This window comes from Falco punctatus (assembly GCF_963210335.1).
Source record: "Falco punctatus genome assembly, chromosome: 2".
Taxonomy (NCBI): Eukaryota; Metazoa; Chordata; class Aves; order Falconiformes; family Falconidae; genus Falco; species Falco punctatus.
The window spans coordinates 61,488,163-61,511,675 of NC_137581.1; positions in this window are offsets into that span (position 1 = coordinate 61,488,163).

Here is a 23,513-nt window from a genome sequence, read left to right on the forward strand (position 1 = left end):
GTACAAGCCAAAGCTCATTTTTCTTTAGAAGATGTTTTCCTCATTTTGTAGTACCACATTGTACTGGGTTCTGCTTTCTAAATTGGCATTCTATGTGTTAATCATCACTATTTATATTAATTTGTGTAATGGCTGTAAAAACCCTATTTTAGTCATTATTTCAAACCCTGTCTTCTTCACCCATACTTTTTATCAGGCATGATTATAGGGTAGGGAACAATTTGTTTTAAAAGCTGAAAAATGAATGGAGTTTGGATAAAGATATTTAGTTACAAACATTAGTGACAAATACTAATATGCAGATACATGGAAATCAAGTCACCATGGAATTAAATTTCTACTTGTTGGCTTTTCAAGTAAAAAGGATGAACTTTGCTTTCAACCTAAGGGAGGAAAAAAAAGAGGAGTTTTGCTGTTTTTTGGGATTTTTTTTAAATAGAAAATTTGAAATCTGATCCAGCTGACTTTTAAAGACTTTAGAAGCTGTTTAGTGCTCTATTAGATTTGGTACTCAAATTAATGTTAAATGATTTATGATTTATCCGCACCGAAAAACATATTTTATGACCTCTGTCTCAAAGATTTACATGTGTGAATTGCAGTATTGAATCATGTTGTGTGAATAATTGATAAATCAACTTCATATTTGCTTTTGCTGATCATGTTTCCTCACAGGAATTGCTGTGTGTAACAGGTAGCCAATGCTTTATGAGGATAGTTTAAGTTTTAAAATCATTATTTTTACATTAGTAGTAGAGTTGTCATGGACTATGGGCCTAAGAAAGATTAGTAGGAAGAAGCAATATCTTTTATGAGATTTAGAAATACATTAAAAATGATCAGTGGCCTCCCCACTCAAAAACAACCCCAGGACAAAACCTCCTACCTCCTCAGCTCTTGATACCTAAACTCTTATTGTACTGACACTGTTTTTCATGCATAGAAAAGTGGGTCATTTTAAACTCAAACCCGAAGTTTAAAATCATCTTAACTACTTCAGTATTTGTGCAGTGAACAAGTGTGTTTGGAACAATGGATATTTGGTAAAGCTTGAACTGAGGGTGACCTGGCAGTGCCAATCTGCAGATAGTATTTAGTTATATAATTTAATGGCTTTCACATTTTTCTACCTAGGTGTCTGAGGCAGGTTTCCTCTTTCATACAAATCTTGTGGTAACCTTTGCACCCCAATGGTTTAAATCACATTCTTAAGGGATTAAACTGTTATGACAAAAGAAGAATGTTTAGATATTCTGCTTTGCAGCTAAAAATTTGTCAGATTAGAAATTGTGTATTTTATAATCTCAAGATCAAAGAAGCTTTCCATCAAAGCTTTATGTCCGTTATAATATTTTCCCAACCTTTGTTGAACCTGAATTGTTTTGGATTATCTCACATTGGGTTCACTGAGTACGCCTAGCTAAATGTGGGAAAAAGCTTCCTGCCAAACATTTTAAACACTTCACATGTATAGGGCAGAGGCGGTAAGCCACAGGTATTAGTTTACTGCAGAGGCAAAGCTTCCTTTAACAGTCTTTTTAACTCTACTTTTATATGAGATGTTTTTTGACATTAGTATGACAGATAAAACGCCACAGGGCAACCGTTTATCTTCCATTAGGAATACCATTCACTTTCTTTAACCTGGTGACCCAGGTGCTCCTGTAAAGAGTCTCTTTTATAGAGTTTTTACATCTCGATGGATTAAGTATAATTTCTCTGCTGAGGAAAAAAATAAACCAACCAACAACCCACATTTCAATTTCTTTAGAAGAATGGTCTGTCAGAGGAGAATAGTTTTTGTCTTTATCCATCTTTAAATCCAGCAGTCATGTTCCCCAAATAGTCACAAAACAGTGATCATTCAAAGTTCAAATTGTCAGTTAATTTAAAATCCACTCACTGAGTCTCTTTATTACAGTTTCACTGCATATTTGACAAGGCAAATATCATACAAAGAGGACAGAGGATAGAGGGTTTAGCTATTTTCTGTGCTGTGTAGTAAAAACTGGACAGTTTTTAGTGTTATTCATCATAATCTTTGTGAAAAGTACATATTTACAGTAATATTTTTTTTCTGCTAAAATGTAACATTCTGGAGAAGTGTATATGCGTACATATAAAAACATACATAATTAGAATAGATCTGAACACCCTCCATAAAGTAATAATCACAGAGAATGTTTAGACATTTCCAAATAAAAGCTTGGAATTTAGTGTACAGAGAGATGGGCATTCTCTGGGTTCCAATCAGTACCTTTTGGGAACACCAGATAGGTTGAATTTTTAATGAATATAATGAAAAATAATATGCTCAAACATATAAAAATATTGTGTCTCTTTTACGTTTGCTCTGTTTGGGCTATAAAAAAGTAACAAAGCTTTTTACAAGCAGTTTGGTGCTCTCACCTCTGTTTGTTTTTAGAAAGACCTGCCTAAGATGAGAGACCTGGCCCTGTGCTCAGACGCTGCACTGCACCACATTTTAGACTGAGGCTAGGAACAATTTCTTTTTTTGGTGGCACTTGCCTGAAATAAACCTTTCCCCCTACCTTTAAAAACTTAAATATAAGTTGTTGTCTCCTGATTTTTTTCTGCATTATTCTTGTCTAACTACTGCACTGCAGTAACTACCTCTGTTTTCCAACATGTCTTTATTTCATTTCCTTTTCTGCAGTCAGTGACTTGTTTTATTGATTGATTTAGGTACCATGTATTTGCAGGAGTTAGAAGTCATTTTGGATTCCCTGTTCTACCTGAACTATTTTAGGCCCTGACCTTTTCCATTGCAACATGAAATGGCCCAGTTATTTCACTGGAGCTCTGCAAAAGAGGAGTAGCTCACATATTGCAACCTAAGGTGCATTCCTGTTTCTGTCCATACTCAACTTCTAATTTAGTCAGTCTATAAAAAGCACTGGGTGTAGCCTATATGCCAAAGTTTTTTTTTTTTTAAGTCTTTATGATTTGATAGCATTTTCATTAATGCACTTGAAACACCTTATAGGTGTTACCACCTGTGGAGAAAGTCCACTAAAAATACAGTACTTGCATGTGTGTCACTTGTTTTTTAAGGAATCTGCAGATACCAGTAAAATATCAATGTCTTCAGCTATTCAAGTTTACACAAGTAAACTTGTAGTGTCTGTATTCTTTTTTTTTATTTAAAAATATGAAAAATACTATAAGATAAAGGATTAGACTGTTTTTGTATTGATCTTAGATAGTAATTGAAAGGTAAATTCACTATATGTATGTTGCTATCACATCAAACATTGAAGAATTCTTCAATTTTCTTTTCTCCTTTTGTGCCCAATGCCACCTTCCTCTTCCTAGTCTACTACTGTCTGTACCCTGACATGTTTGTGACCAGATTGTCACTTTAAAGGAAAAGCTTATTGCTATTTTTAGTCTAGGAGTGAAACTGTGATCTTTAGCTTTGAATTTGAAACTATGTCTACTACTTACGGGCCACCTGTACTAAATATCAGTCCCCAACATCCAGGGTTTTTATTCTACTTTTCTGTGCTTATGGAGTCAGAATGAGTCATCTGGTCCTATAACAACATCATCTTAGTGGTGTCTTCACTTACGGGGCCTATTATGACGTACAATGTTAACATTAACCAGCAAATCTATTTCTAAGTGCCAGGATCTTGTGATTTTGTGATATATGACAAATCTTTTGATCATGGTGTGGAAAATGGTACTAAAAGGCTCTGCAAATACTTACCAATTCATAGAAAAACTGGCATTAGTCTGAGAAAGGCAAGTTGTGCCAAAACAATGCCATTGCAGTAACAGCATCTTCCAGTGCTTGTTTACAGTAGCTCTGGATGCATTGTTTCCCATGTTCTATTTTCTTCATATGAGATTTCCCCAAAATTAAAAGAGGATTTTTTAGATTACATTAAGAAATTACATGAATGAATATCTTATGGAGAAGTTAATGTGTTAGTAGAATTGTGATTCGGTAGATGGATGTAGAAAGTGAAACCTTCCAAGTCTTAATAATAATAATAAAAAAAAAAAAAAAAAAAAAAAAAAAAGAAAAAGATAATTTAGAGAAGAAAACACAACTTATGCCTTCTGGAATACTTCATCAAACTGTTTTAAAGGACTGAGAAATGAGATTGCACTTGCCCATGGTCAAGGGATTTCTGAACTAGAATATTAAAGGTTTGTTAGAATTAGGTTTCAAACAATGTTGGGCATTTCATGCTTGAGTGACAAAAAGACAATTATTTCCCAGTGTCTTTGCTGCCTCTGGGCATGATTAAATAATGGAATTGTATTCTTAGAAAGATGTGGTTTATTACTTTTAACAGCTTTTCAAGCTGAAGTCTTTATAAATAAAGAGAGCTATAATTTAAAAAAGATAAAAGCCGTGTAACATTTCATCCCCTCAAAACATGGGAGAGAAATAAATGTGTGCAGTAATATCTATAATCTTTAGCGCGTAATTTTCCCAAGGTAAGTATTCCTGAGGGAAAGAAAATGTGGTGCCCTCAGAGCTGAGGGGTTCTGCTCATACTTGCTTTGTTGTTCTATGTTTCTTGCAGCAATGGCTTATGCAAAAAACCTGAGTGAATTGATTTGGGTTTGCTGAATTTTGATGCTGGTTCGACAGGTGGAGAATAAATTATAAAAAAGCACCCCAAACCCATCACATTCAGATACTTCACCTAGCTTTACCATTCATCAATGCCTGCAAAACAGACTGCAGCTTGTGCAAAGGCAAACAAATCACACCCTGTGCCTGTAGGCTGCTTGCAAGTGTTCGTTGGCAGGTATCGTTTCTGGCCACATAAGCAAGTTGGGCTAATGGGCTCTTCAGCAGCATTACACTTTGGGGTTTAGCCCGCAGAATAAGTGTTTGTGACCTTTCCCGTCCCACACAGCTGCTGCCAGGCTGGCTGATCTTACACACACAATCTGCTGTATTATAGGTGCACTCAGAACTACAGTTGAGATCATTCACCAGAAATCAGTGGCTTTTAATGTATTAAAATTGGAATTTTCATTTAACATTTCCAGTGAAGGTGAAGACTCGTGTATGACTCCTAGTACAAATAGGACTGTATTTTTTTTCATTTTTTAAATCTAGTTTTAAATTAATTTAATTTCTGTCCCTCAGAAAGAGACATCTGGTGGCTGTTGCTTAAAACCATTTTGGCTATGGTTACCTGGTCTTTTTAATATGGAAAAAAGCAGAGTGCTGCTAAAAACGGTTCTTCTTTGTGGCTGGCCATCAATGCTTGTCCCTATGTCCTCTCTAGTGACAGATCTAGTCTCTGGGGCACCGTATAATGAAACCTGTTGGGAACTGTCTTTGAGAATAAGCTTCCTGCTCCCTCCCACCTCCCCAAGAGCAGTCTAGCTGGTTAAGTTCCTTCTCTGGGCTACTGTGCATCTCCACAAACTCTGGAGATGGCAAAGATGGAGGGGAAAAAGCAGCTGAGAAGAAGGAAAAGTGAACCATGTCCCTGGTGCTGGGATGGATTTGTGTATGATACAAACAGGAGTAATGTGCAAAATTCAAATGATTGATCTGTTCTTTTGCTTTACTGCACTAAGTCAGGATAACTGTGAGGTATTATGGCTCCATTTGCATGATATCTTTAAGATTCTGTACGTTCATTATGTTCTGAGGATTTTGAATCTCTTTCAAGAGGTCACAAAACCTTCTTCTTAGACTACCAGATTTCCATTATAGTAAGCAAGGTTAAGCTTTGTGACAGCAGCTCAAAAAGCAATACTTGTGTGTCCACTCTCTAACACATCATTATTCTGTGGTATATATCAAACCTTCCCTCTTTTTATCAGATTGCAGAATTGTCCCATTTGTATAACTGCTCAAAGTAAATAAATAATCCAGACAATACTAAGTGCAAATGCAATTGAAGCGATTAGTTGTTTCGTCTCACATCAGGGAGAAAACACGTCAAAGAACTTGTCCAACCAGACCAAGGTGCCAAAATCCCTAGATCTAAAGTTGGCATATGGTATTGAACAGATGTACTGGATATGAAAAATCACAGCTGCCAGCTAGCTGATAGCTACCTAAGAATCAGTCAGTGCTAATTTGGTATTCCTATGCTAGATAAGATCTATGTGGTGTGTCTGTGGGTAACTAAAGCTCTGTTTACATTAGGTTGATAAGAATGGATGCCATACAGAGTGTCTTAGGAAAGATGTATCCATTTGTGACTGCAATCCACATGACAGTTAATTATTTAAAATGAATTCTCCTGTTACTGCATCAGAAAACTGCATCTATAAAAGCAGGACGGAAGTGGCATCTTCATGAGATCCTCCAAGAGTTATGAACTAGCAATCATACTTGGAGTCTGAATCTTATTTTAATAAGGCCCTTAACTCTGCCATGGAGTGCAAATGATCTTTAAAATGAGTTAAGTTGGTCAGGGTAATGGAACATTTTATTAAAATTGAAAACACGGTCCACAATGAGTAGGTACAATAAGAACATCCCTGGTGAAATTTCCCTTAGCTATATTTCTCCATCAACTCTTAACATTCCTCTTTCAATGAAATTGCTCAGGTGTAAGCAAGGGTAGAATTTTGTCCAATTTGTTGTATTACATAAAACATTAATTCCACACTTAAAGTAAACATTTCTTTCACTGTAGCCAAAAAAAATATCTTGTTTCTAACATCTTCAAATGAATTAGCCCTGTCTTATCAGTTGTAATAAAAAAAAGAAAAAAGAAAAGAAAAAGAAAAAAAGAGAGCGCTGTCAACTTCCAGACATCACTGTTTTGAGTCCAGTAGGCCTGGCATCTTCCTCAGTGCCTCCTATCCATTAATTTGCAAGGTTTCAGTTCCTCCTTTTCCTATATGCAAAAAAGCAGTATTTCCCAGATGTCTTAGAAAAAGGGGACAAAGTTAGTCTATCAAATTTGGTCTTCCTTTCTAAAGCACTGTTCTCTCTAATGTCTACATTAATTAAATAAATGCATTTTTAATTGAAACACATGAAGCTTTCAAGTCAAACTGAGTTCATGTCCTCAGGCACCCTATTAATGGAATTTTGGAGTGACAGTGTGTGCCAACCAGCTGGGTCATGGCCATGTTAATGAATCATCAAAGTTTTTTCTTGCTGGCACAAGCCATTGCAGATTCATTCTAGAAGGGAAAAGTCTATCTCTCCACAATTATTGGAGAAATAACATCTCATGAGGTCTCAATAGATTCCACATGCGGTTTAGAAGGTATTTGAACCAAGTTAGTCTTTTTCAAATGTTTTATTTTACAAGCTGTCAAGTTTTAACAGCAGTTAATGATGTTCATCAAGAAGTTTTGTCTTCCTTTCCAAGGACAGAGGAATCGTTTATTGTTACTCCAAAAGAACTATGCACAACTGCATTATGTACATAGAACAATAGTTTCTGGGATTCATTGATGTTACTCTCAGAGGACCAAAGCATTTTCTTTCTTTATAAAAGGGAATAAGACAACAGCACAAGTAAAAGTAAACCTGAATAGAAACACATCACAATGTGTTATCCTTATGCAAATACAAAGCACAGTCACCATCAGCAAAGTGCATACCAAAAAAAGAAAAAAAAAAATAATACACAAATAGTAAAGGGGTGGAGGGGTGGTTAATTCCCTTGCATTGATTTGTTGACTAATGAAGCTTTCCAAGTTATGCACATGCTGCAGCTGCACATCCTTTGTGTTCTGTGTTGGCCAGAGATGCTGGAGCCTGCTCTGCACCTCATCTGTGTAAGACCTCCCGGACCTCCTAGGGGGACTTAGCTACCAGTGCAGGATGGTTTCCCAAGACTCATTTACATTAGTAAATGAAAGAGGCCAGAGAGTCTGATCTGGTTCAGAGGCAAACTGATGTAGGCTTATACATCTACGCCCACGTTATTTCATTCCACAAACTAGAATGGCTATACCCCTATTCTGTCTGTAAGAAAGTTTCTGGGATATGCTGTATCCTGAATTTTCACCTGCATTGTTTGAGAGAGAGTTAGTTGACACGGATTAAAATTATATCAAGGAACACATTTACAGCCAAACATTCCAAGTGATCCTTGACCAGTGTGAAAATCCATGACTTTATAGGTATCAACACTGGCTAAGAGTGTAGCTCTCTCCCTGTAGGCATTACTGTATCAGAAAGATACTTGAGGGACAAATTAGCTACTTTCTACAAGACATGTAGACCTAAGTGAAAGCTCAGAAGCCTAAGTTCACTTAAAATGCAGCCAGAAAAGGAAGCAAGATATTGCTTTTATGCAAAATCTACACCATTTTATTAAGGAGAAAAAAAAAAAAAAGGATTCACCACAAGTATCAAGGCTAGCACCTTCTAAATCAATGCTGCCTTCTGGGAGCTAAGGTCCTAGATGTTTCTGACAGGGTGCCACAACTTGTCAAGAGCAGAGACTGCTATCCTCTGGTACTCTTTCATGTGGGCTCAAATCACACTGCAAGCCAGAACCTGGGTAGAATCAAGGAAGACTATAAAGCCCTGGGCATGTAAGTGAAAATTTTTGGTGCCAAAGTTTTATTTTCTTCCATTTTCCCAGTAAGGGGAAAGGGTGCAGCCAGAAACAGACATATAATGCACAACAACTTCTGGTTTCATGGCTGGTGCCATCATGAAGGTTTTGGCTTCTGTGACAATGGGATATTCTTTGATGACTGTAGCCTGTTAAGGAGGGATGGGATCCATCTATCTAGAGTAGGCAAGGGAATCTTTGGCAGTGGGCTGGCCAGCTTGCTGAGGCGGTCTCTAAACTGACGGACTTGGATGGAGGAGTCCAAAGTGGCAATGCCATTACACCCAGCTGGGGAATCAGCCAAGCCATCCAGAGCAGCAATGCATGTTCCTTACCTGCCTCCCAAGATGAGAATCAGAAGGCCAGCCACCTCAAGGGTGTGTGGGACTATGGTGATCCCTTTGTACCCCTCCTGGGAAACCTGTGTGCTTGAGTACCTCTCTGACATGCTGGAACAGAAACACAGTCAGCATGGGGAATAAACAGGAAGAATCAAGAGATCTGCATGCAGTTGGAGGGCCATAATCTCATTACAGTTACAGACACATGGTGGGATATCTCGCATGACTGGAATACTGACATGGATGGCTACGTACTTTTTAGGAAAGAGAGGCCAGCAAGGCGAGGTCGTATAGTTGGTCTTTATGTGACAGAGCAACTCAAATGTATTGAGGTCGTCTTAGGTTTGGATGACAAATGAGTTCAGAGCTTATGGGTGAGCATTAAGGAGCAGGTTAACATGGGGGGCATTGTTGTGGGTGTTTACTATAGGCCACTCAATGAGGAAGAAGAAATTGTTGGGGCCTTCTACAAACAGCTGGAAGTAGTCTCATGATCATAGGTCCTGGTTCGCATAGGGAACTTCAACTACCCTAATATCTGCTGGAAAGACAACACAGCTAGGCACACTGTGGTGGACACCAGGTGCCCACCAAGCTGCTGTATCAATGCTCTTCTCAGTAGAACAGGGCAGGGAGAAAATAAGATGGGAAAAAACCTGTGGGTCAAGATAAAGGCAGTTTAATGAAGCAATAGTGAAAGTTGCACATGCAGAAATGAAAACAAAAGATGTTATTCTCTACTTGCCATCACCACGTGATGTTCAACCCTCCCTGGGAAGCAGGACTTCAGTATGCATAGCAGTTGCTCTGGAAGGCAAATGTAAATAATAAATGTCCCTCTTTCCTCCTCCTCCTTTCTCTTAGATTTCATATATGAGCAGACATCGTATGATATGGAATATTCCACTGGTCACTTTGGATCAGCTGTCCTAGCTATGCCCCTCCCCAGATCTTGCCCATCACCAGCCTATTGAGATGGGATAGGGGGTTGGAGAGCCAGCCTTGATGCCGTACAGGCACTGCTCAGCAGTACCAAAACGCGGCTGTGTTACCCCCACCTTTCTAGCTCCCAATACGAGCATGGCACTGTGAGGGATGCTATGGGCTCAGCCAGACCCAATACACACACAGAGTTCAGGAGGTTCCTGCAGAGCATTGATGATAACTTTGACACAGGTGGTGTAGAAGCCAAACAGGTGAGGTGTGCTGCTGGGCCTTGTACTCACAAAGGAAAACTGACTGGGAATGTGAAGGCTGGGGGCAGCCTTGGCTGCAGCGACCACAAGATGGTGGAGTTCAGGATCCCGCATGAAGGAAGCTGGGCAAGCTGGGCAATAAGTAGGATTGCAGCCCCAGACTTCAGGAGATTTAACTTCAGCGTCTTCAAGGACCTACTTGGAGGTATCTCATGGGTTAGGGCTCTAGAGTGTAGGGGGGTCCAAGAGAGCTGGCTGATATTCAAGCATCACTTCCTCCAAACTGAAGATCGGTGCATTCCTATGAGTAAGAAATCAAGCAAAGAGGGCAAAAGACCTGCACAGGTGAGCAACGAGCTTCTGGAAAAACACAAACAGAAGAGGGAAGTTTATGGGATGTAGAAAAAGGGACAGGCCACTTGGGAGGAATATAGGAATGTTGTCAGAACATGCAGGGAGGTGATGAAAAGGGTTAAGGTTCATTTGAAATTAAACCTGGTGAGGGATATCAAAGGGCAACAAGAAAGGCTTCTTCAAGTACATCAGTAGCAAAAGGAACATTAGGGAAAATGTGAGCTTATCGGTAAATGAGATCTGCGCCCTGGTGATGAAGGATACGGTGAAAGTGGAGTTACTGAATGCCTTCTTTGCTTCAGTCTTTGCTGCTAAGGTCAGCCCTCTGGTTTCCTAGACCCTGGAGGCAAGAGAGAAAGTCTGGAGAAAGGAAGACCTTCACTTGGTTGAGAAGGATCAGGTTAGAGATTATTTAAGAAAATCTGACACCTACAAACCCATGGGCCCCAATGGGATGCACCCCCACGTGCTGAGGGAGCTGGAAAATGTCATTGCTAAGCCACTCTCTATAATCTTTGAAAGCTCATGAAGGACAGGAGGGGTGCATGAGGACTGGAGGAAAGTCAATGTCACTCCAGTCTTCAAAAAGGGCAAGAAGAAGGACCTAGGAAACTACAGGCTGGTCAGCCTCACCTCCATCCCTGGAAAGGTGATGGAACACCTCATCCTGGATGTCATCTCTAAGCACGTAGAGGGAAAGGTTATCAGCAGTCAACATGGATTCACCAAGGGGAAATAATGCTTGATGAATCTGATAGTCTTCTATGATGGAATAACTGTCCAGGTACATGAGGGCAGAGCAGTGGATGATGTCTACCTTGACTTCAGCAAGGCTTTTGACACTGTCTCCCTGGTAAGCTGAGGAAGTATGGGTTAGATGAGTGGACAGTGAGGTGGATTGAGAACTGGCTGAATGGCAGAGCTCAGAGGGTTGTGATCAGTGGTACAGTGTCTGCCTGGAGGCCCGTAACTTAGCACTAGGTCAGTGCTGGGCCCAGACTTGTTCAGCTCATTCATCAACGACCTGGATGAAGGGACAGTGTACTGTCAGCAAGTTTGCTGATTATACACAAGTGGTATGAGTGGCTGATGCCCCAGAAGACTGTGCTGCCATTCAGCAGGATCTGGACAGGCTGGAGGGTTGGGCAGAGAGGAACTTAACGAGGTTCCACAAGAGTGAGTGTAAACTTCCTTCCTTCCTGCACCTAAGAAGGAACAACCCCATGCACCAGTACAGGCTAAGGGTTGACCTGCTGGAAGGCAGCTCTGTGGAGAAGGACCTGGGATTTCTGGTGGACAGCAACTTGCCCATGAGCCAGCAGCGTGCCCTGGTGGCCAAGAAGGCCAATGGGATCCTGGGGTGCATCAGGAGGAGCATGGCCAGCAGGTCGAGAGAGGTTGATCCTGCCTCTCTGCTCTGCCCTGGTGAGGCTGCACCTGGAGTGCTGTGTCCAGTGCTGGGCTCCCCAGTTCAAGAAGGGCAGGGAACTACTGGAGAGGATCCAGTGGATGGCTATAAAGATGAGGGGACTGGAGCATTTCCCTTATGAGGAAAGGCTGAAAGAGCTGGGCCTGTTTAGCCTGGAGAAGAAAAGACTGAGGGGATTCTTATCAATGCATACAATACCTAGAAGCATAGAATCTTAGAATGGTTTCGGTTGGAAGGGATCTTTAAAGATCATCTGGTGCAACTCCCCTGCCGTGGACAGGGACATGTTTCACTAGGTTGTTTCTGAAGGTTCACTTCAGGTTGCTCAAAGTCCTATCCAACCTGATCTTGAACAGATCCAGACATGGGGCATCCAGGACTTCTCTAGGCAATCTGTAGCAGTGTCTCACCACTCTCATTGTAACAAATGCCCTCCTTCTGTCCAATCTAAATCTACCCTTTTTCACTGCCCTTTGTCCTGTCACTACAGGCCTTGGTAAGAAGTTTCTTTCCATTTTGCTTGTAAGCCCCCTTCATATACTGAAAGGCTGCAATAATGTCTCCCTGGAGCCTTCTCTTCTCCAGACTGAACAATCCCAACTCTCTCAGCTTGTTTTCATAGCAGAAATTTTCCCATATTGATACTTTTCTGACATTTTGTTATCCAATTACTAAGCCCTATTAATCTGAAATTCCTCACGCTCCAACAACAAGCTCACGCTTGTTCTCATTGTCTTGAATAAAGTAGTGTTATCAGGTTATTTCACATGAAATTTTTTGTTCAAATAGCTTGACATAATTAATCTAATCATAAAATTGTCTGGTTTCAAACATTTGCAAATAATTAATAAACAGCTAAATTTCAGTAAAATTGGTAGTAATTATGTACTTCTAGTTAGTAATCCTATTAAAATGAGTATAGTGATTATTGGCCTATATACCACAAGTGATCTACATGTTTACCTGAAGGTTTCTGGGAAAATAACAGTGAATTATTCAAATCACACTAACAAAAAAGTGAGCCTTTTGGAAGTATGCAGAAGACCCTGCATTTGACTGCGGTTCCAGCAACAAAGGCTTTTTATTTACCTTTCTTTTAAAAAACTATTGATTGTCAACACACACAGTTGTGTAACAGTGAGTTTTCCGTAATACAACTACAAAAGATGTCCTTGGTTCACAAACGAGTACTCTAACCTACTTTGCCTATTTGCTGGGCAGTAGATGAGAATCACCCATCTTGCATGGTATTCACTTATTTAGCACAGTACTCAGCGTGTGTCAGTAAGCTGTTCCAGAGTTGCTCAGACTCATCAAGACTTAAATCTAATTTAAATGAAAGGCTTGCACAGGGTGGAAGCTGCTGCCTGGGGTATGGTAGTTGTCAGGGTTGAACTCCGGCTCTGTGCTGTAAGCAAGGATCAGACAGCTACAAACCCCCCCCCTCCAACATCTCCTCCTCCTCCTCACCTCCCCTGACCTCATACTTTGTATAACAGCTGTGGAAAATCAAATCATCCTGCAAACCTGCTTTCTGCTGGCCAGCTGGCAGCGTGGGCCAGGACCAGGAGTGCCAGAACCTTACAGCTGTATGTGTATTGCTGCCTATCCATCTGTAGCATATGCCATATGCCAGTCCCTGAAGTAAGCTGAGACAAGGATCCATCTGAAACGAAACTCTTTCATCAGAATCTGGAAGTGTTCCTTCCCACTTTCTTGCCTTGCTCTGACATTTTCTGCTAGTCATTTATTCTCTTCTCCCTTCCTCCATGTTCTGGGGACCATACACAGGGAATTAATCCAAGTATGTAGCCCACTGCTTTTTTTTTTAGCGAATATAAAAAATTCTGTGTGACCTTTTGAGTAGAAGGTGTGGCAAGTCTAACTTGTCTTGAGTTAGGAATGTAAATGCAGGATTTACTGCTCCATGAGTTCAGACAAATCTATTCAGGCAATTTACAGTTGATTCGATTTTCTTTCCCATGAGGTTACTACAGTGCATATGAGTGGGGTATAAGGGACAAGAGGTTAATTCAAAGATATGGTCAATTCTGTCTTACTAAAATAAGCGTGTCCATCTAAGAACACATACATCTTCTAGTGTAAATTATTTAAAATGTTTGCTTACTTAAATAATGTTTTTCCCCTTAAAAAACAAAGGCAGATGTTTCTTCAGTTCCTAGATTTTTGAACAGCTTAAAATAGAGGTGGCAAAAAGCCAGCACGCTTAGTAACATGCAGTGGCATTCTGAAGGCAAACATGAACAACAAAAATATCCTTCACTGGCAGGCCTGATCACATTTGACTGGAATGTGGATTTCATTATTTGTTAGAAGATGAAGCCTTCTGCCATTCCAAAAGCACACCCCTCACCACAGGCGGAAGGAAATTGTCTACAGAGAGAATTCAGGGCAGATGTGTGCTTTTTCTTTTTTTTTTTTTTTTTTTTCTTTTTTTTTTTTTTAATGTTAGATGTAGTTAAGAAAAGGATTGTGACATTGGAGTAAAGCTCTTAGAGCTCTCCTACTCTTGACATGTATACATACCTCTTCTTGTTTAACCTTTTCACTGAAAAGAAAAAGACCAAGGCTTCTGAGTGAAGCAATATTAATTTTTTATTGCTCATAGGTCATTCTTCTAAGTAGATCCAAAGTTAATTTTCAAGAAAAAAGAGAATCCTCCGGTTTGTACTACATTGACTTTCTGACTTTTCTGAGAGTTACTTGATTTAGACCAAAAGAAAATACACCAAAAAGCCCCACAGCAGTGCTCTTCTGGAATTCCTGACCCGCCTCTTCTCTTGGCTGTTACCTGCTGATTGGATCTGGATGGTTAGCCGTATGTTGAAGATTTCAATTGCAAATTATGGGGCTATTCACAATGCCTAACTAACTTAACTTGAAAGCCCAAAACGCCCTCTCAGGGTGTCTCCTTGTCTCTTTGGGTTGTATAGAGAACATGTGCTTCTCAACTGGAAGTCTACCAATTGCTCCTAAACTGCCTTCTGCAAGTAACAGCATGAATCCCTTCCTTTCCCAATCTCTTTATTTTAATTCACTCATCCAAAACTATATCTATAGCAGTATAAAGTGTCATGGAAAGCCAGGCTCAGGTGCTTTCTAGAGCAATGATTTGTGTTGGTAGAGACGCTTTTTCTCTTGGAATCAAGGTAAAATTTCAAAGATTCAAATCTGACCCTTTGGTAAGCGAGAATTATCATCTTCTTTCTATTTCCTTTCAAATATTTACATTGAATAAACCAAATTTGTTTGCAGAACTGAAAAGTTGCCATCTGGCAACCTGCTGTCTTGATTCATGGTGGAGTGTTTTGTTCCTGCCAATTTCAAGCCTTTGTTTTAAAATCTGTGCTGAAAACAACCCAATTCTCCTTCCCCTGAAGTCAGTGGCAGAACTCCCACTAGTTTCAGAGGGAGAAGGATCAAGCCCAGACAATAATGGAAGGTAATTTAAAAAAAAAATTCAAAGTATCATCAAAGGAATTGCACTCCTAATTCTATTTGTCGCTGCTTTGAGAACATAATGGCAAGGTTTTGCATATATCAGTCAATAGCTCTAGGCAACTTGAAACTGTCTGAATTAACTACTGTACTTCTCAGTGAGGTGTTTTTTTTTTTTGAATAAATCCCCATGGGAAAAGAAAGGAAAACATTTGAAACAGTGCATATAGTGCTGTGTTTTCTGAAAGCTGAAAGAAGCTGCTAAGCAATTCTATTATTCATCACTCAATAAACAGAGGTTTTCTGGAGCAGGTTGAATTATAGGATATAAGATCATAGCCATACTACTCAGGCTGAAATCCCATCAGATCTCATAACTAAAAGAAGGCAACTTGAGCCCCAGGGATAAAGCAGGGTGTTTAAGAAACAGCTGGTGATTCACTGTACTTTAACTCCTACATAAAGGTTTTCTCTTTATTTTAGGGAGAGGTGGATCACTTTTTTCTAATGTTTTCTCCAGTGCCAAATTTGAACTATGCCACATTTGTAGGCCTCTATGGCTGGGCACAAAGCTGAAGCCTTGATGACCTGTGATCACGGAAACATGTATGTCACCCCTTTCCCAGGGTGAGAAGTTGGCCTCTGTTCTGGCCCAGTTCCAAGTGAATCCCACCCTGCATCCCTGGAATTGCCCTGTAGTTTTAGACATGCATAAATATATATTTCCTTTCTTTTGTTTTAAACTGTTGCACAGTTAAAACTGTTACTGGTATAAAATGGCTGTGGTATTCTGCTCTGAGAGAGTTGCATGTTACAGTGACGCCTGTGGAGGTCCCTGAGCTTGTAAATAGTTGTTATTATTAGAAATGGTACCGATTTTTCCTTCTCTTCTGCAGCCTAACCCCAACATTACAAACACCCCTCCAATATAGATATTATTTGAAAAGTAAATTTGGAGCAGATTTCCAGAAAAACTTGCTACCAGCAATGAAAATTCGTAGAACAGCACGTTAAGCAGTACACACGATCTACAAAGGAAAAAGCTGAACAAAAACACAGACTGAGATGAAAGGTGGGAAAGTCACCTGCCCCAAGCTGAGTGCAAGCCTTAAGGTATGGTTGGTACATAGGCCTTTTTAAACTCTCACTCTTGCTGTGCCTGCAGGAGGTGAGGAGTTTTGGCATCACTATTATTTTAACTAATGGACTAGTTCTGTGTTTAAGTGATGGAATGTGAGCCATATTGGCTCCCCACAGGTAGAAGGAAAACACTACTGGTCCTGCTTATATGCCAGCTAAACATCTGGAGTCACTGTGTATGAGGCAAAGGAAATTTAAATGTGAGGCTGGGCATTGGGTTTTTAAAAAGTAGAGATCTAAATGTTTAAAATTTTGCTTTTAATTGCATTTTTAGTTTCATTCTCTCCCTTCTTATTGCACATATAAAAATATTTAATTTTAAGTACACTTAAACTGACTCCATACAGAAATGTGACATAGAGATCCTACCATTTTAGTCAGATAGGTAGTTTCTTCTGCTTTTTTTGGTGTCCCTGGTTCTAGGAGGCCATACAGAACCTAGCCACTGGGCTGTAACGGCTTGCTATTTACCCCAACTTTTCTGTGTGAAAGATGTGTAGCAAATGCAGGACATTGCATCTGACTCCAGGCTGGCTTTTACTTGTGAAATCTTCATAGAATTCCTCTGAAATTTATGGAGTTACACACCTGACACTGTGCTTGCTGTCTCTGGCCCAGAGAGTTAGCTGTGGGCTCTTCAGTAACACTCACTATGATTCTTACAAACACAGCAATGTTTTGTTTTTGAAAGAAAATTAAAATGTCTCAAACTGCCGTGGTTGTGGAAAAAACCAAACCAAAACTGTCAGACTTGATCCATTCAAAGAAAAGGCAAATGTCTGAGAACTGCAAATCTGGTATCTTGACTTGTGGTGTGAAGCTGGATGGATTTGGACATGGGTTTGTATTCTTTCCTACCTTTTCTCAGGATGTAAGACTATCCTGAAGTATAGGAATGGAAGTAATTTTATTGATATAGGGTTAAAAAAAGTGGTTTGTTCCCACTGTATGCTAGCTCTTACAGCAGCTTGAGTGTAAACTTTCATTTCCTGCGGCACTAGGAAATTTATACATTCAGTGGGGATCAACAGGCTTCAGATTTATTCTAGGGAGACAGTGTGCTTCACTGGTTGCAGCAGGGAACTTGAAAAGGTCCTGGCCTGGTTTCAGCATCTTTCTGGGTCGTTCATTCACTCAGACCTCAGATGACTCACTTGACTTCAGTCAAACTAGCTTGCAAAGGTGGGTAATGGATGCTCACTCTGTAGAAGAGATACAAGACTTAAACTGAGTCTCCCTGGGGAAGCAACTACCCTATTTTGAACTGGCAGCATTCGAGTTCTATGGATGTAAAAAGTGTTGAAAGGTAAATCACTTCTAGTATCTGATTATAAACCAGCAGCCATATATTCTCCTTCATGGATCATTTCAAAGTCCACATGACAGCATTAGCTGTTGTGCCCTTCATTTGTGTGGACTTAAGCTGCCTAAATGATGATGAGCTAGCTAACAAAGATAACAAGTATTTAAGGAAGATAAATTCTCTCCTAGCTGAACTCTAATGGTCAACAAATACAGAGCCTGCAACATTTTAGTACGGCTTTGCTTAAGCCAGGTGACGTGACAGACCACGCACAGTCAGAGTCAGCAGGCTCTGGTGCATTGCCAGACAGAAGGTGCAGCGAGCCAAGTGTGTCCTCTTACCTGAGAAGAGGCCACATCCATCAAAGAATGTGCTCAGGAGTGTCCTATGGCAAATTACATAGCAAAGGTCACTGATAGAGTGAATGAGCATGACTTTGGAGGTTAATGCTGCTGTGTGTTCACTTTCCCCATGATGATTTTCCCCCCATCATTTAATTTTATTCATGAAAATCTGATATAGTTATAGCCAAATATTCAATAAATATGAATTCTTCATTGAAAGAGATACGTATTTTCCGGTCCTTATTGTTGCGTCATGTCTTATGAAGCACAACTGGAAATTGCCAGTTTTAAGAATGAGATGTGAAATATTCAGAAATAATTTTAAATTAACCTGAAGTGAGCCTTAAATGGGATACTATGACAATCTTTATCTCAGTTGACACAGGGTGTTGCTAGGAAAAGAGGTTGTGTAACATTTGTCTGGTATCTGGTTCTATAAACTCCCACTGATAGTGTGGGAATGATCATCTCTGGTGATCTGATGAATATTCAAATTATATTTCTAAAATGTAGTGTCATTACTTTATACTTAGTTTAGGCATACTGAGAGCTTCTAAGGTTTGCTGTGAACTATTTTTTCCCCTTCCCCTTCCCCTTCCCCTTCCCCTTCCCCTTCCCCTTCCCCTTCCCCTTCCCCTTCCCCTTCCCCTTCCCCTTCCCCTTCCCCTTCCCCTTCCCCTTCCCCTTCCCCTTCCCCTTCCCCTTCCCCTTCCCCTTCCCCTTCCCCTTCCCCTTCCCCTTCCCCTTCCCCTCTTCCTTTCAGTTTCCATTTCTATTACCATTTCCCTTTCCCTTTCCCTTACATATCTTCCCTTATTCTTTCCTTAATGTCTTCCTCCCCCCTCTTCTTCCCTCTTTGTCTCTCTCTCCAGCTCCTTTCTCTTTTTTCTCCTCCTTCCCCTGCCCCTGCCACCACCCTTTCTTTTTGTTTTTCCTTTCAAGAAGGGAGCGAGGGTGGTGGCAGAGAAATGTATGCAAATTTTGTTCTTTTTTTTCTTTGTTTTCTCAAGCAGGTTCCCTATTTCCTGATCTGATTTCAGTCTTGCTGGTGTAAATTGAAAAGAAACAATATACAGTCAGAGATCACATCATGAATCATTGGTTTTCATTTTGGGTTTCTAATCTAAAAGAATCACACAAAATCAAGCTTCAAACACAAATTTGGATTGAATTTATGTAAGTCCAAACCCTGGGAAATCTACAGAGGTTTAATTCAGTCTGTGTTATTTTTGAACATTACCAGTTAAAGACACCCATTACAAATTCTGGGAAATTTAGACGTGATTGATGCATGAATAAATGTTTTTGTCAGATTTTTATCCCACATATTTTTAGGCTTTTGTTTATCTCTTCTTTAAAATTATATCCACACACATAAACTTCTCAGTGTTTTATGTGGGGAAAATCTTAACTTGATGTATTTTTCCTTGTTTCTTAATTTAACAAGTTAAGTTTCTCGTTTCTTCCTTTAATGGGTACTTCTTATAGAATTAAACCTCAAGTTGCTTTTTTGACAACAAAGGACAAGCTGATTGATGGAATTTACCTTCTGTGAAATCAAACAATGGTTTAATCCTGGATGGGAAGCCTGTGACATATTATTACACATCATAGTCCAAACACTTTTTTATCTTATGTTTAAAGATTTTCATGGTTGGTGTACTTCATTTTACAAAATACATAGGTATAAAGTACTGCAGACGAGCTGCAGAAAAATAATGTAGAATTTGCACAGCAACTTAGGGAAGTGGTTTATTGCATATGAAGTCACTTGAAGAGGTGATTATGCCCTGGAGAAATTGAATTTGGCAGGCCAAACACAAATATACATACATATGTGCATACATACACATGTAATTTGTTCAGATGGCCTGCATTTACCTTAGTTGCCATAAACCAAATGCCTATATTCCAGACACATCCTAGCAGTCAGGACTGGTAGTCATTTTCAAACCTAGGAGTGGACAAACAATAGGGCACAGAACTAGGCTAAGCCCCCTGTTACTTTGTTCGGTCTTTGATTATGGTCTTTAGTCACAGCGGCAGTACAAACAAGTAGTTATAATAGAGTAACAGATCCACTGACAGCAATCTAGTTAAGCAACACAAAACGTTTTATGAGAGCCAATAGTAGTCCATCTCTTCTGAAGCGTACTGCTTCAACCAGGCATCACAAAATGCATCTTCCACAGGTCAGTAAAATGAGAAGATATAGAAAGTGTGTCCCCTGTAACAAGTCACAGAGTTCAAGCCTTTTGTATAAACAGTGTACCCAGAGAAAAAGATTGAAAATGCTCATCCACATTTAATTTGATAAGACCTAGATCTGATTTTTTTTTTTAATTATTTTTGCCCCATTTTGTTTCGCTCAGAAGGAAGAAAGGCATTCTGAAACATACTTTGCTCCTCCAGTCGTAAGGGTTGGCAAAAGTATATGAAGTTACTTTGATTCTTGAAATGAGATAATATTGCTTGATGTGATACATTCTCTCACGGGATGTTGGTAAAAATATATTTTAATATGACTAAGCATACTAATTTATGTCATGCTTAGGGCTGAACTCTTGTATTCTCTTGTGGGAACAGAAACTGTTACTAATGTGTATTGACACTAAATGCCATTTGCTTTTGTGAAAATATGCCACCTAAAGATAATTTATTGTAACATTTGCAGTAAAGGTTATGATTGTGCTGTTTGAGGAAAATATGATTTTGATGACTTTTTTTTTTTGACAAGAAAAGTCTTTTTAAGTGAGGAAACATATAAAACTGACATAATGCGTGTGTTAATATATATAAGGATAAGGTAGCAGATTAACTGATAGAGTTATTCAAAAAGGACCAATTTCAGGTACCACTAATCTTAAGTTATAAGGAAGGAGACCTAAGAAAAGTTTTGAGTCTGTGGAAAATATTACTTTTCTTTAAGACTTGCCCTGATGTATCCTTAAAAGTGTGTGGGGACAAAATCCCCACTGAAACTGAAATAATAACTTAACTTCCTGTGGTGAAATTAACAAACAAAAGTAACTAAAATATAAACCTGGCAAAATAGTTACCTGAAGATTTACCTTTAAGCACTTGGATGGTTTTAATAGCTTTGTAGTATTTCTCATGTAACTAAAACTGAGCAGTAGAGGTAGCTTAAATCATTGTTATTAAAATGTTTCCTGCTTTCTTTTGTTAAAAATATTTTTTTGAAAGTTATTATTGCTTCAGAATGTAGTGTTGAGTAACTTTTGGCATGTATGTAAAGAGAAATAGGAATTTCCAAAACTAAATCAAGTAAATCTTGCCTTGTCAGTTGGAATGTTTCTGTATTTTTTTGTTAAGAATTTTTAGGGACATAAGTTTTTCAAAAATCTTTTTAAGGTATTATGGTGGGGCAAGATCCAGATAACAATCACAAAGTTTGTTAGGTAATAATCATTCAGGCAGACTGGCAATATCTGGTGAATAATGAACCATGAGAGCTGAGATTTTCTGTGTGTCCTAGTTTTATTAAAAAAAGGTTTATTGATTAGGTAAAAAGTGGTATACTAACACTGAGCAGAACTAGGAAAGATGTTTTCCTGGCTTTTGTCTCTAATTTTAAGCAGAAATACTGGCATTTCTGAGTTTCAAGGAACCTTAAGCAGGCTGTATAGCTTGTGCCTGCTGTTCAATGCAATTTGCTGTACAACAGTTGTAGCAGTTAGGGAGAGCAGCAGTCCATAGCGGCCCCAGGTTGAGCCTAGCTGAAAGCATGAGTGTTAACCAAATGAAAAAATGGCTCAGACTTTACTGACAGCCTCTGCACACGAGAGACATCGGTCTGAAAGGCACAGAACTCTATTACTTTCTAGTTGCCCTGTGGAGCTTGGTCCCATACAAGATTTGCCTACAGAAGTGATTTTCAAATGCTTCCTTGATGCCTGCACCCCTCAAGATATCTCATCTCGTCTCATCTCATCTCATCTCATCTGACCTCATCTTATGCTTTTGAATGAGAAACTTGCTTTCTAATCCTTGTAGCTGATAAAAAAAAAAAGAAGAAATTATTGAAAATAAAACTGCTATGATACTAATCATTGGCAAATATGTTTGTCTGAGGAAGAACCACATGCTTCAAATTTGATAAATTTGTATGTGGAGGATTAAAGGCACATCTTATGGATATGTTATAAGGTATGTCCAGAATATCTCGGTTCCCATGATATCACCCCCCTGCAAAAAGTGCCTTCAGCCTTGTGGCAGTGCCATGTCTGTTTGTGTATCTAAGGGGAACTACAGACATAATCCCCATCAGCTACATCAAAAGCAGTACCCAAGTATTTTTCTTGTCATAAGGCTTTGATTTCTATATACATAGGAATACAAGTTTTTCTAATTTAATTCCCAAATTAATACTTGATTTTTGCTTTATGTTTATTGATAGAACTTTTAACAAAAACAGAACCTAAAATTATCCCCCATAATTCTCAGTAAGAATATTTATGTAATGTATTCCTTAATGAATAACATGTTAAGTTATAGAATAGCTAGAAGGACTTCGTAATGGTACGAGGCAGTCACAGGATCACAGGCTTGCTTTAGGGTTCTATCACTCATGTAGGCTGAAATTTAGAAGCTGCATTAAATCATCAACCAACATTTGAAATGAAACATGCAGAAATTATTCTTTTTTCTGAAAGCTAGGAGAGCTTCAGAAACCTTTTTTTTTCTGTATTTCTCTTCATTGTTTTATTGCTTTTGGTTTCAGCTATAAGTAGAAATGGCTTGAGAAATATATGTAGAAATCTATTTGTGTATGTATGTATATGTATACACAGACATATATATATATGTCTTTGTCAATTAGCTATTATGCATAAAAGGCCATGGTAAGTGAAATGTCCCTGTTAGTGACTCAGAAATTAGAAAGGTCTGAAGTTGTGACACCAGGCAACAGTTCAATAATTTTTACCCTGAAACACATTCTTACCAAGGCCATCAAAGGCACAGCAGACCACTTCTCTTACTGTCTAAGCCAACAAACCATAGAAATCTGACATTGCAATAGGTTCCAACCTATTGGACATTAAAAACTGGAGACTGCTTATTTGAAGTATAACCACTGTGATGGCAATGAACAGAAAAGTATTACTCTTCCATCTGTACAAGGTAATTCCATAATCATAGCTGTCTTGTCTGAAACTGTAAACCAGGGATTTTGCTTATTTCAGGATATATATATATATATATATATATATATATATATGCTTTTCCCAAGAAAGTTGATCAGATGTGCAACCTGTGTATTTTTCTTAATTTGCTGTGAAGCAGAGGTGCATGTTTTTAAAGTTCTGAATATTATTGTTGTAGTTGTTGCTAATAATCTGTGCTTTTCTAATACCCTTACTCTCCATCTGCTCTGGAAAAAGAAATGTAA